Source organism: Hordeum vulgare, chromosome 1H (genome assembly GCF_904849725.1).
Source record: "Hordeum vulgare subsp. vulgare chromosome 1H, MorexV3_pseudomolecules_assembly, whole genome shotgun sequence".
In the NCBI taxonomy this organism is placed as follows: Eukaryota; Viridiplantae; Streptophyta; class Magnoliopsida; order Poales; family Poaceae; genus Hordeum; species Hordeum vulgare.
The window spans coordinates 3,928,822-3,941,132 of NC_058518.1; the positions used below are offsets into that span (position 1 = coordinate 3,928,822).

Consider the following 12,311-nt stretch of genomic DNA (forward strand, 5'->3'; position numbering starts at 1 on the left):
TTCGCCACTGGTTGTGTGCAGTACTCTGGTTTTCAGGTTTCTTCTTACATGGATTCTTTGTTGTATTTCAATAAGGATCCAGATCAATGATTTTGCAATGAACACATGTGTGAGTATGACTTTGACCCAACCTGCATCAGCCTTGGTGTGCCACCGGCATCTCTGTAGCACGTGTCTGATAATGTGATGCTAACTTCGAATATTGTTTTTATTACAGGTGGTGGAAGGGGCCTTGAGATTTCCATGTTGGGGAAGAAGTGGTCTTTTGCTGCAGGGAAGGGAAGGGCACCAGGTGATTCGTTTTTCTCTATCAATTTGTGATTGATTTTATATATTTTTTGAGGAGTCGGTCACTTGTATGGAGAACTGGGTACATGCTGATCGGTAGGATGGAAAGAGATTGCACTGAGTATGCTCTATAGTTCATTGGCTACCATTGAGGAAGTGAGCTGAAGTGTTTAAAGTTTTTCTGAACCTTTTCCTAGAGTACAATCCTCTGGTGTCCTCAACAAACACTGCCAATTCACACTTCATCCTAGCTGGCACTGAATGTTTGCGCGCAAGAGTTAATCTACCATAGTACTTCAAAATCTATATTATTTGCTACTGGCCAAGCTAGAGTTGTGAAAGATAAATATGTTCATCAATCCATTTAATTGCAAATTACAAGTGTCTTCCTTATGATTTTAGGATTTGGTTGTATAAGCACTGAATATTTGTAAGCATAGCCTTGTTTTAGCATAGACATGTGAGGGACAATCAAAATGCTGCTGGAAAAGGAACAAAAGTATACTTGTATATATACTGCAATCTTGAGACACATGCCTATTTTACTTGGACTATCAAAGCAAAAGATTATTTGCGAACCCAATTAATGATACTCTTCTAGGTTTCAGATTACCAACCATCAGTGCCTTATTTTAAAGAGGATTATACAATCTTCATATTGGAGATGGCCAGTTACAGTTTCATCTAAACAATGGGGTTTGAAACTTTTGCAGGGCCTAGATTTGAGAATGCTGGAGTGTGTAGACATTCCCATACCATCATATTGGGGATCTGTAGTCCGGTCTTATATTTCTTACCCTGAGCATTATGTACTATCTCACATGTTCACTTAAATGGTACCATCTTATTTGTTGTCTGATTTTTGTTTGTTTATAATAATACAGGGAGAGATAAGGAAGTACTAATTTGTTATGGCTTTATTTATGCCGCTCTGGTGGTACACTCGCTTTGCCTATCCACTGAGAAAGGAGGATGGTGGATTCAAAATTTCATAATTTATTGCGTATCTGAGTTCTCAATTTTATGTAAATGTTGTATAGTATTTGTGTTGATGCGTTTGTTCTTATAGATGCATTCTCACACATATGATCCTTTATATTCACATTTATTGACACTTATTTTGATGTGTTATTATTTTCTCTCATTACTTTTGTGTTGCTTCCTAGACTTTCTTGAAGAACAAATATTAAATTCTGAATTCATTTGAGACCTTGCCATCTTTATAATGAATAATCTATAAGAGAGTGTTCATACCATGTGTCTCTTCACACTTACTTTGTGGGGTTTAGCCTGTTTTAGGTCAATGAAGTGGTTATGATATGTTTGAGAACACAATTTAAATCTGAAATTTTGATAACACAATTTTTAGAACTGTGGCATTACAAAATACGAGTAGTTGTTTCGATTGAGGATTAAAGTAGAGGCATTGCTAAAATTTTAATATAAAAAGCAATTTATAAATTATTCGGTTAGTCGTGCGTTGCACGTGCATGCTAACTACTCCCTCCGTTCCTAAATATAAGTCTTTTAAGCGATTTCACTAAGGGTCTACATACGGAGCAAAATGATTGAATATATACTCTAAAGTATGTCTATATACATCCGTATGTAGTCCACTAGTGAAATCTCTACAAAGACTTATATTTAGGAACGGAGGGAGGGAGTAGTTTGTAAAAGAGTTCATCAAACTACAAAAAGTTCAGTCAATTCTAAAAATTGTGCACTGATTTTAGAAAACGTTCATAATTTCAGAAAATAAGCTCATCGATTTTGGAAAAATCTTCATTCATTTTTAAAAATAGTTAATAATAAAAAAGTTCGGCGATTTTTAAAAAAGTTCATCGATCTTGGAAAAAAGATCCTCGATCCGAAAAAAGTTCATTGATGTTGGAAAAAAGATCAACGATCCAAAAAAAGTTCATCGATTTTTTGTTTTTAAATGTTCATCGATCTTGGAAAAAAGATCATCGATCCGAAAAAAGTTAATCGATGTTGGAAAAAAGATCAACGATCCAAAAAAAGTTCATCGATTCTTTGTTTTTAAATGTTCATCTTTGTTGGAAAAAAGATCATCGATCCGAAAAAAGTTCATCGATGTTGGAAAAAAGATCAACGATCCATAAAAAGTTCATCGATTTTTTGTTTTTAAATGTTCATCTTTGTTGGAAAAAAGATCATCGATCCGAAAAAAGTTCATCGATGTTGGAAAAAAGATCAACGATCCAAAAAAAGTTCATCGATTTTTTGTTTTTAAATGTTCATCTTTGTTGGAAAAAAGATCATCGATCCGAAAAAAGTTCATCGATGTTGGAAAAAAGATCAACGATCCAAAAAAAGTTCATCGATTTTTTGTTTTTAAATGTTCATCTTTGTTGGAAAAAAGATCATCGATCCGAAAAAAGTTCATCGATGTTGGAAAAAAGATCAACGATCCAAAAAAAGTTCATCGATTTTTTGTTTTTAAATGTTCATCTTTGTTGGAAAAAAGATCATCGATCCGTCAAAAGTTCATCGATGTTGGAAAAAAGATCAACGATCCAAAAAAAGTTCATCGATTTTTTGTTTTTAAATGTTCATCTTTGTTGGAAAAAAGATCATCGACCCGAAAAAAGTTCATCGATGTTGGAAAAAAGATCAACGATCCAAAAAAAGTTCATCGATTTTTTGTTTTTAAATGTTCATCTTTGTTGTGTGAGATATATAATGCATCGATAACTACTCTTGAAGATTGAAATGAAGGAAAGGCGAGTGGAATATGTCGAGATGCTATGTAAATATGTTTTCATTTTCACATGAAGTGAAAATCTAGAGTGATGACTCGAGAGGGTACGAAAATGGTGCTAAAGATGTATGATTCCTATATAAGAGGAGCTACATACTGCTGCAGAGACTAATCCCGAAGCATGAAATAAAGGAAAGGTTGTTGTAATATAACTTCTATCCTGTTTTAAAAATGTTTCAGTTTATAGGATATGGAAATTTACAGTAATGAATAAAAAGGTTATCTAAACGTGCTAAAATTGTATTATTTGTACAAATAAATTTTTGGAGGAGCTAGATACTGCTGCAGAGACAACTTTGACATCAACAAATGAAGCAGGACTGATAGCATATGTAAATTTTGATATTTAAGCAACTTTTCAGTTTCACACAAGAGAAAATATACCATGATGGATTGAAATGGCCCAAAACATATTACGAATTGTCTGATTTCTACATGTAATTTGTTGTTTGAAGTACATCATGCAACAAAAACTATCATGTAATATAGAATTGGTTGAAAGGCTACTGTTATCTGTCGACGATGTCATATAATATAATTTTCAGTTTTAGACGAACGGAAATCTAAATTGACTGATTAAGATGATGCGAAAATGATTCTAATGATGTATAATTCCTACATAAGGCTGAGCCACATACTGCTGCACAAAGTAGTGGCAAACTATGAAATGAAGAAAATGATGTTGTAATATGGCGACTACCCTATTTGAAAAATATTCCACTTCCCCGGGAAGAGAAAATCTATATGTAATGAAGAAAACGGTTACGAGAAAAGTGTTAAATGATATCATTTCATATATAAGTTGTTGGAGGAGCTACATCTTGCTGTAGAGACATATTCGGAAGCAAGAAATGAAACGTGATTACTAGCATATGTCGATTTGTCTATTTAAAAAAATATACTTTCAGATAAGATAAAATATACCATGTTGGACCGAAACAATACGAATAATATTACAAGTTGTCCGATTTTCACATGTAAGTCGTTGTGTGAGGTATATAATGCAACGGTAACTGCTCTTGAAGATTGAAATGATGGAAATGTGAGTTGAATATGTGGAGATGCTATACGAATATGTTTTCATTTTCACATGAAGTGAAAATCTAGAGTGATGAATAAAGAGGTTACGAAAATGGTGCTAAAGATGTATGATTCCTATATAAAAGGAGCCACATACTGCTGCAAAGACTAATCCCGAAGTATGAAATGAAGGAAAGGTTGTTGTAATATGACTTCTATCCTGTTTGAAAAATGTTTCAGTTTACACGGTAGGGAAATATACAGTAATGAATGAAAAGATTAAGAAAATGTGCTAAAATTATATCATTTGTACAAATAAGTGTTTGCAGGAGCTACATACTGCTGCAGAGACAACTTTGACAACAACAAATGAAGCAGGACTGATAGCATATGTCGATTTCACCATTTAAACAACTTTTCAGTTTCACATAAGATAAAAATATACCATGATGGTACGAAATTGTACAAAACATATTACAAGTTGTCCAATTTCCACATTTAATTCGTTGTGTGAGGTATAAAATGCATCGATAACTACTCTTGAAGATTGAAATGAAGGAAAGGCGAGTGGAATATGTCGAGATGCTATGTAAATATGTTTTCATTTTCACATGAAGTGAAAATCTAGAGTGTTGAATCGAGAGGGTACGAAAATGGTGATACAGATGTATGATTCCTATATAAGAGGAGCTACATACTGCTGCAGAGACTAATCCCGAAGCATGAAATAAAGGAAAGGTTGTTGTAATATGACTTCTATCCTGTTTTAAAAATGTTTCAGTTTATAGGATATGGAAATTTACAGTAATGAATAAAAAGGTTATCTAAACGTGCTAAAATTGTATCATTTGTACGAATAAATTTTTGGAGGAGCTACATACTGCTGCAGAGACAACTTTGACATCAACAAATGAAGCAGGACTGATAGCATATGTAAATTTTGCTATTTAAGCATCTTTTCAGTTTCACACAAGAGAAAATATAACATGATGGATTGAAATGGTACAAAACGTATTACGAATTGTCTGATTTCTACATGTAACTTGTTGTTTGAGGTACATCATGCAACAAAAACTATCATGTAATATAGAATAGATCGAAAGGCTACTTTTATCTGTCGACGATGCCATATAATATAATTTTCAGTTTTAGATGAACGGAAATCTAAATTGACTGATTAAGATGATGCGAAAATGATTCTAATGATGTATAATTCCTACATAAGGCTGAGCCACATACTGCTGCACAAAGTAGTGGCAAACTATGAAATGAAGAAAATGATGTTGTAATATGGTGACTACCCTATTTGAAAAATATTCCACTTCCCCGGGAAGAGAAAATCTATATGTAATGAAGAAAACAGTTACGAGAAAAGTGTTAAATGATATCATTTCATATATAAGTTGTTGGAGGAGCTACATCTTGCTGTAGAGACATATTCGGAAGCAAGAAATGAAGCGTGATTACTAGCATATGTCGATTTGTCTATTTAAAAAAATATATTTTCAGATAAGATAAAATATACCATGTTGGACCGAAACAATACGAATAATATTACAAGTTGTCCGATTTTCACATGTAAGTCGTTGTGTGAGGTATATAATGCAATGGTAACTGCTCTTGAAGATTGAAATGATGGAAATGTGAGTTGAATATGTGGAGATGCTATACAAATATGTTTTCATTTTCACATGAAGTGAAAATCTAGAGTGATGAATAAAGAGGTTACGAAAATGGTGCTAAAGATGTATGATTCCTATATAAAAGGAGCCACATACTGCTGCAAAGACTAATCCCGAAGTATGAAATGAAGGAAAGGTTGTTGTAATATGACTTATATCCTGTTTGAAAAATGTTTCAGTTTACACGGTAGAGAAATATACAGTAATGAATGAAAAGATTAAGAAAATGTGCTAAAATTATATCATTTGTACAAATAAGTTTTTGGAGGAGCTACATACTGCTGCAGAGACAACTTTGACAGCAACAAATGAAGCAGGACTGATAGCATATGTCGATTTCACCATTTAAGCAACTTTTCAGTTTCACATAAGAGAAAAATATACCATGATGGTACGAAATTGTACAGAACATATTACAAGTTGTCCGATTTTCACATTTAAGTCGTTGTGTGAGGTATATAATGCATCGATAACTACTCTTGAAGATTGAAATGAAGGAAAGGCAAGTGGAATATGTCGAGATGCTATATATGTAAATATGTTTTCATTTTCACATGAAGTGAAAATCTAGAGTGTTGAATCGAGAGGGTACGAAAATGGTGCTACAGATGTATGATTCCTATATAAGAGGAGCTACATACTGCTGCAGAGACTAGTCCCGAAGCATGAAATAAAGGAAAGGTTGTTGTAATATGACTTCTATCATGTTTTAAAAATGTTTCAGTTTATAGGATATGGAAATTTACAGTAATGAATAAAAAGGTTACAAAACATATTACGAATTGTCTGATTTCTACATGTAAGTTTTTGTTTGAGGTACATCATGCAACAAAAACTATCATATAATATAGAATTGGTCGAAAGGCTACTGTTATCTGTCGACGATGCCATATAATATAATTTTCAGGTTTAGACGAACGGAAATCAAAATTGACTGATTAAGATGATGCGAAAATGATTCTAATGATGTATAATTCGTACATAAGGCTGAGCCACATACTGCTGCACAAAGTAGTGGCAAACTATGAAATGAAGAAAATGATGTTGTAATATGGCGACTACCCTATTTGAAAAATATTCCACTTCCCCGGGAAGAGAATATCTATATGTAATGAAGAAAACGGTTACGAGAAAAGTGTTAAATGATATCATTTCATATATAAGTTGTTGGAGGAGCTACATCTTGCTGTAGAGACATATTCGGAAGCAAGAAATGAAGCGTGATTACTAGCATATGTCGATTTGTCTATTTAAAAAATATATTTTCAGATAAGATAAAATATACCATGTTGGACCGAAACAATACGAATAATATTACAAGTTGTCCGATTTTCACATGTAAGTCGTTGTGTGAGGTATATAATGCAACGGTAACTGCTCTTGAAGATTGAAATGATGGAAATGTGAGTTGAATATGTGGAGATGCTATACAAATATGTTTTCATTTTCACATGAAGTGAAAATCTAGAGTGATGAATAAATAGGTTACGAAAATGGTGCTAAAGATGTATGATTCCTATATAAAAGGAGCCACATACTGCTGCAAAGACTAATCCTGAAGTATGAAATGAAGGAAAGGTTGTTGTAATATGACTTCTATCCTGTTTGAAAAATGTTTCAGTTTACACGGTAGGGAAATATACAGTAATGAATGAAAAGATTAAGAAAATGTGCTAAAATTATATCATTTGTACAAATAAGTTTTTGGAGGAGCTACATACTGCTGCAGAGACAACTTTGACAGCAACAAATGAAGCCGGACTGATAGCATATGTCGATTTCACCATTTAAACAACTTTTCAGTTTCACATAAGAGAAAAATATACCATGATGGTACGAAATTGTACAAAACATATTACAAGTTGTCCGATTTCCACATTTAAGTCGTTGTGTGAGGTATATAATGCATTGATAACTACTCTCGAAGATTGAAATGAAGGAAAGGCGAGTGGAATATGTCGAGATGCTTTGTAAATATGTTTTCATTTTCACATGAAGTGAAAATCTAGAGTGTTGAATCGAGAGGGTACGAAAATGGTGTTACAGATGTATGGTTCCTATATAAGAGGAGCTACATACTGCTGCAGAGACTAATCCCGAAGGATGAAATAAAGGAAAGTTTGTTGTAATATGACTTCTATCCTTTTTTTAAAATGTTTCAGTTTATAGGATATGGAAATTTAGAGTAATGAATAAAAAGGTTATCTAAACGTGCTAAAATTGTATCATTTGTACAAATAAATTTTTGGAGGAGCTACATACTGCTGCAGAGACAACTTTGACATCAACAAATGAAGCAAGACTGATAGCATATGTAAATTTTTCTATTTAAGCAACTTTTCAATTTCACACAACAGAAAATATATCATGATGGATTGAAATGGTACAAAACATATTACGAATTGTCTGATTTCTACATTCAACTTGTTGTTTGAGGTACATCATGCAACAAAAACTATCATCTATTATAGAATTGGTCGAAAGGCTGCTGTTATCTGTCGACGATGCCATATAATATAATTTTCAGTTTTAGACGAACGGAAATCTAAATTGACTGATTAAGATGATGCGAAAATGATTCTAATGATGTATAATTCCTACATAAGGCTGAGCCACATACTGCTGCACAAAAGTAGTGGCAAAGTATGAAATGAAGAAAATGATGTTGTAGTATGGCGACTACCCTATTTGAAAAATATTCCACTTCCCCGGCAAGAGAAAATCTACATGTAATGAAGAAAACGGTTACGAGAAAAGTGTTAAATGATATCAGTTCATATATAAGTTGTTGGAGGAGCTACATCTTGCTGTAGAGACATATTCGGAAGCAAGAAATGAAGCGTGATTACTAGCATATGTCGATTTGTCTATTTAAAAAATATATTTTCAGATAAGATAAAATATACCATGTTGGACCGAAACAATACGAATAATATTACAAGTTGTCCGATTTTCACATGTAAGTCGTTGTGTGAGGTATATAATGCAACGGTAACTGCTCTTGAAGATTGAAATGATGGAAAGGTGAGTTGAATATGTGGAGACGCTATACAAATATGTTTTCATTTTCACATGAAGTGAAAATCTAGAGTGATGAATAAAGAGGTTACGAAAATGGTGCTAAAGATATATGATTCCTATATAAAAGGAGCCACATACTGCTGCAAAGACTAATCCCGAAGTATGAAATGAAGGAAAGGCCGTTGTAATATGACTTTTATCATGTTTGAAAAATGTTTCAGTTTACACGGTATGAAATATACAGTAATGAATGAAAAGATTAAGAAAATGTGCTAAAATTATATCATTTGTAAAAATAAGTTTTTGGAGGAGCTACATACTGCTGCAGAGACAACTTTGACAGCAACAAATGAAGCAGGATTGGTAGCATATGTCGATTTCACTATTTAAACAACTTTTCAGTTTCACATAAGAGAAAAATATACCATGATGGTACGAAATTGTACAAAACATATTACAAGTTGTCTGATTTCCACATTTAAGTCGTTGTGTGAGGTATATAATGCATCGATAACTACTCTTGAAGATTGAAATGAAGGAAAGGCGAGTGGAATATGTCGAGATGCTATGTAAATATGTTTTCATTTTCACATGAAGTGAAAATCTAGAGTGTTGAATCGAGAGGGTACGAAAATGGTGCTACAGATGTATGATTCCTATATAAGAGGAGCTACATACTGCTGCAGAGACTAGTCCCGAAGCATGAAATAAATGAAAGGTTGTTGTAATATGACTTCTATCATGTTTTAAAAATGTTTCAGTTTATAGGATATGGAAATTTACAGTAATGAATAAAAAGGTTACAAAACATATTACGAATTGTCTGATTTCTACATGTAAGTTTTTGTTTGAGGTACATCATGCAACAAAAAACTATCATGTAATATAGAATTGGTCGAAAGGCTACTGTTATCTGTCGACGATGCCATATAATATAATTTTCAGTTTTAGACGAACGGAAATCTAAATTGACTGATTAAGATGATGCGAAAATGATTCTAATGATGTATAATTCCTACATAAGGCTGAGCCACATACTGCTGCACAAAGTAGTGGCAAACTATGAAATGAAGAAAATAATGTTGTAATATGGCGACTACCCTATTTGAAAAACATTCCACTTCCCGGGAAGAGAAAATATATATGTAATGAATAAAACGGTTACGAGAAAAGTGTTAAATGATATCATTTCATATATAAGTTGTTGGAGGAGCTACATCTTGCTGTAGAGACATATTCGGAAGCAAGAATTGAAGCGTGATTACTAGGATAAGTCGATTTGACTATTTAAAAAAATATATTTTTAGAAAAGATAAAATATCCCATGTTGGACCGAAAAAATACGAATAATACTACAAGTTGTCCGATTTTCACATGTAAGTCATTGTGTGAGGTATATAATGCAATGGTAACTGCTCTTGAAGATTGAAATGATGGAAAGGTGAGTTGAATATGTGGAGATGCTATACAAATATGTTTTCATTTTCACATGAAGTGAAAATTTAGAGTGATGAATAAAGAGGGTACGAAAATGGTGCTAAAGATGTATGATTCCTATATAAAAGGACCCACATACTGCTGCAAAGACTAATCCCGAAGTATGAAATGAAGGAAAGGTTGTTGTAATATGACTTCGATCCTGTTTGAAAAATGTTTCAGTTTACACGGTAGGGAAATATACAGTAACGAATGAAAAGATTATGAAAATGTGCTAAAATTATATCATTTGCACAAATAAGTTTTTGGAGGAGCTACATACTGCTGCAGAGATAACTTTGACAGCAACAAATAAAGCAGGACTAATAGCATATGTCGATTTCACTATTTAAACAACTTTTCAGTTTCACATAAGAGAATAATATACCATGGTGGTACGAAGTTGTACAAAACATATTACAAGTTGTGCGATTTCCACATTTAAGTCGTTGTGTGAGGTATATAATGCATCGATAACTACTCTTGAAGATTGAAATGAAGGAAAGGCGAGTGGAATATGTCGAGATGCTATGTAAATATGTTTTCATTTTCACATGAAGTGAAAATCTAGAGTGTTGAATCGAGAGGCTACGAAAATGGTGCTACAGATGTATGATTCCTATATAAGAGGAGCTACATACTGCTGCAGAGACTAATCCCGAAGCATGAAATAAAGGAAAGGTTGTTGTAATATGACTTCTATCCTGTTTTAAAAATGTTTCAGTTTATAGGATATGGAAATTTACAGTAATGAATAAAAAGGTTATCTAAACGTGCTAAAATTGTATCATTTGTACAAATAAATTTTGGAGGAGCGACATACTGCTGCAGAGACAACTTTGACATCAACAAATGAAGCAGGACTGATAGCATATGTAAATTTTGCTATTTAAGCAACTTTTCAGTTTCACACAAGAGAAAATATACCATGATGGATTGAAATGGTACAAAACATATTACGAATTGTCTGATTTCTACATGTAAGTTGTTGTTTGAGGTACATCATGCAACAAAAACTATCATGTAATATAGAATTGGTCGAAAGGCTACTGTTATCTGTCGACGATGCCATATAATATAATTTTCAGTTTGAGACGAACAGAAATCTAAATTGACTGATTAAGATGATGCGAAAATGATTCTAATGATGTATAATTCCAACATAAGGCTGAGCCACATACTGCTGCACAAAGTAGTGGCAAACTATGAAATGAAGAAAATGATGTTGTAATATGGCGACTACCCTATTTGAAAAATATTCCACTTCCCCGGGAAGAGAAAATCTATATGTAATGAAGAAAACGGTTACGAGAAAAGTGTTAAATGATATCATTTCATATATAAGTTGTTGGAGGAGCTACATCTTGCTGTAGAGACATATTCGGAAGCAAGAAATGAAGCGTGATTACTAGCATATGTCGATTTGTCTATTTAAAAAATATATTTTCAGATAAGATAAAATATACCATGTTGGACCGAAACAATACGAATAATATTACAAGTTGTCCGATTTTCACATGTAAGTCGTTGTGTGACGTATATAATGCAACGGTAACTGCTCTTGAAGATTGAAATGATGGAAAGGTGAGTTGAGTATGTCGAGATGCTATACAAATATGTTTTCATTTTCACATGAAGTGAAAATCTAGAGTGATGAATAAAGAGGTTACGAAAATGGTGCTAAAGATGTATGATTCCTATATAAAAGAAGCCACATACTGCTGCAAAGACTAATCCCGAAGTATGAAATGAAGGAAAGGTTGTTGTAATATGACTTATATCCTGTTTGAAAAATGTTTCAGTTTACACGGTAGGGAAATATACAGTAATGAATGAAAAGATTAAGAAAATGTGCTAAAATTATATCATTTGTACAAATAAGTTTTTGGAGGAGCTACATACTGCTGCAGAGACAAGTTTGACAGCAACAAATGAAGCAGGACTGATAGCATATGTCGATTTCACCATTTAAACAACTTTTCAGTTTCACATAAGAGAAAAATATACCATGATGGTACTGTTGGAATTATGCCCTAGAAGCA

The 12,311-nt window shown here is 33.0% G+C and overlaps 1 long non-coding RNA gene across 1 annotated transcript; it reads left to right on the forward strand.

Annotated features, from left to right (window-relative positions):
• On the forward strand, positions 1-1,056 carry LOC123403646. Its single transcript, XR_006611527.1, has 3 exons — positions 1-109; positions 218-292; positions 1,002-1,056. It is a non-coding gene; the product is annotated as an uncharacterized LOC123403646 (long non-coding RNA).
• The last annotated feature ends 11,255 nt before the right edge of the window (positions 1,057-12,311 follow it).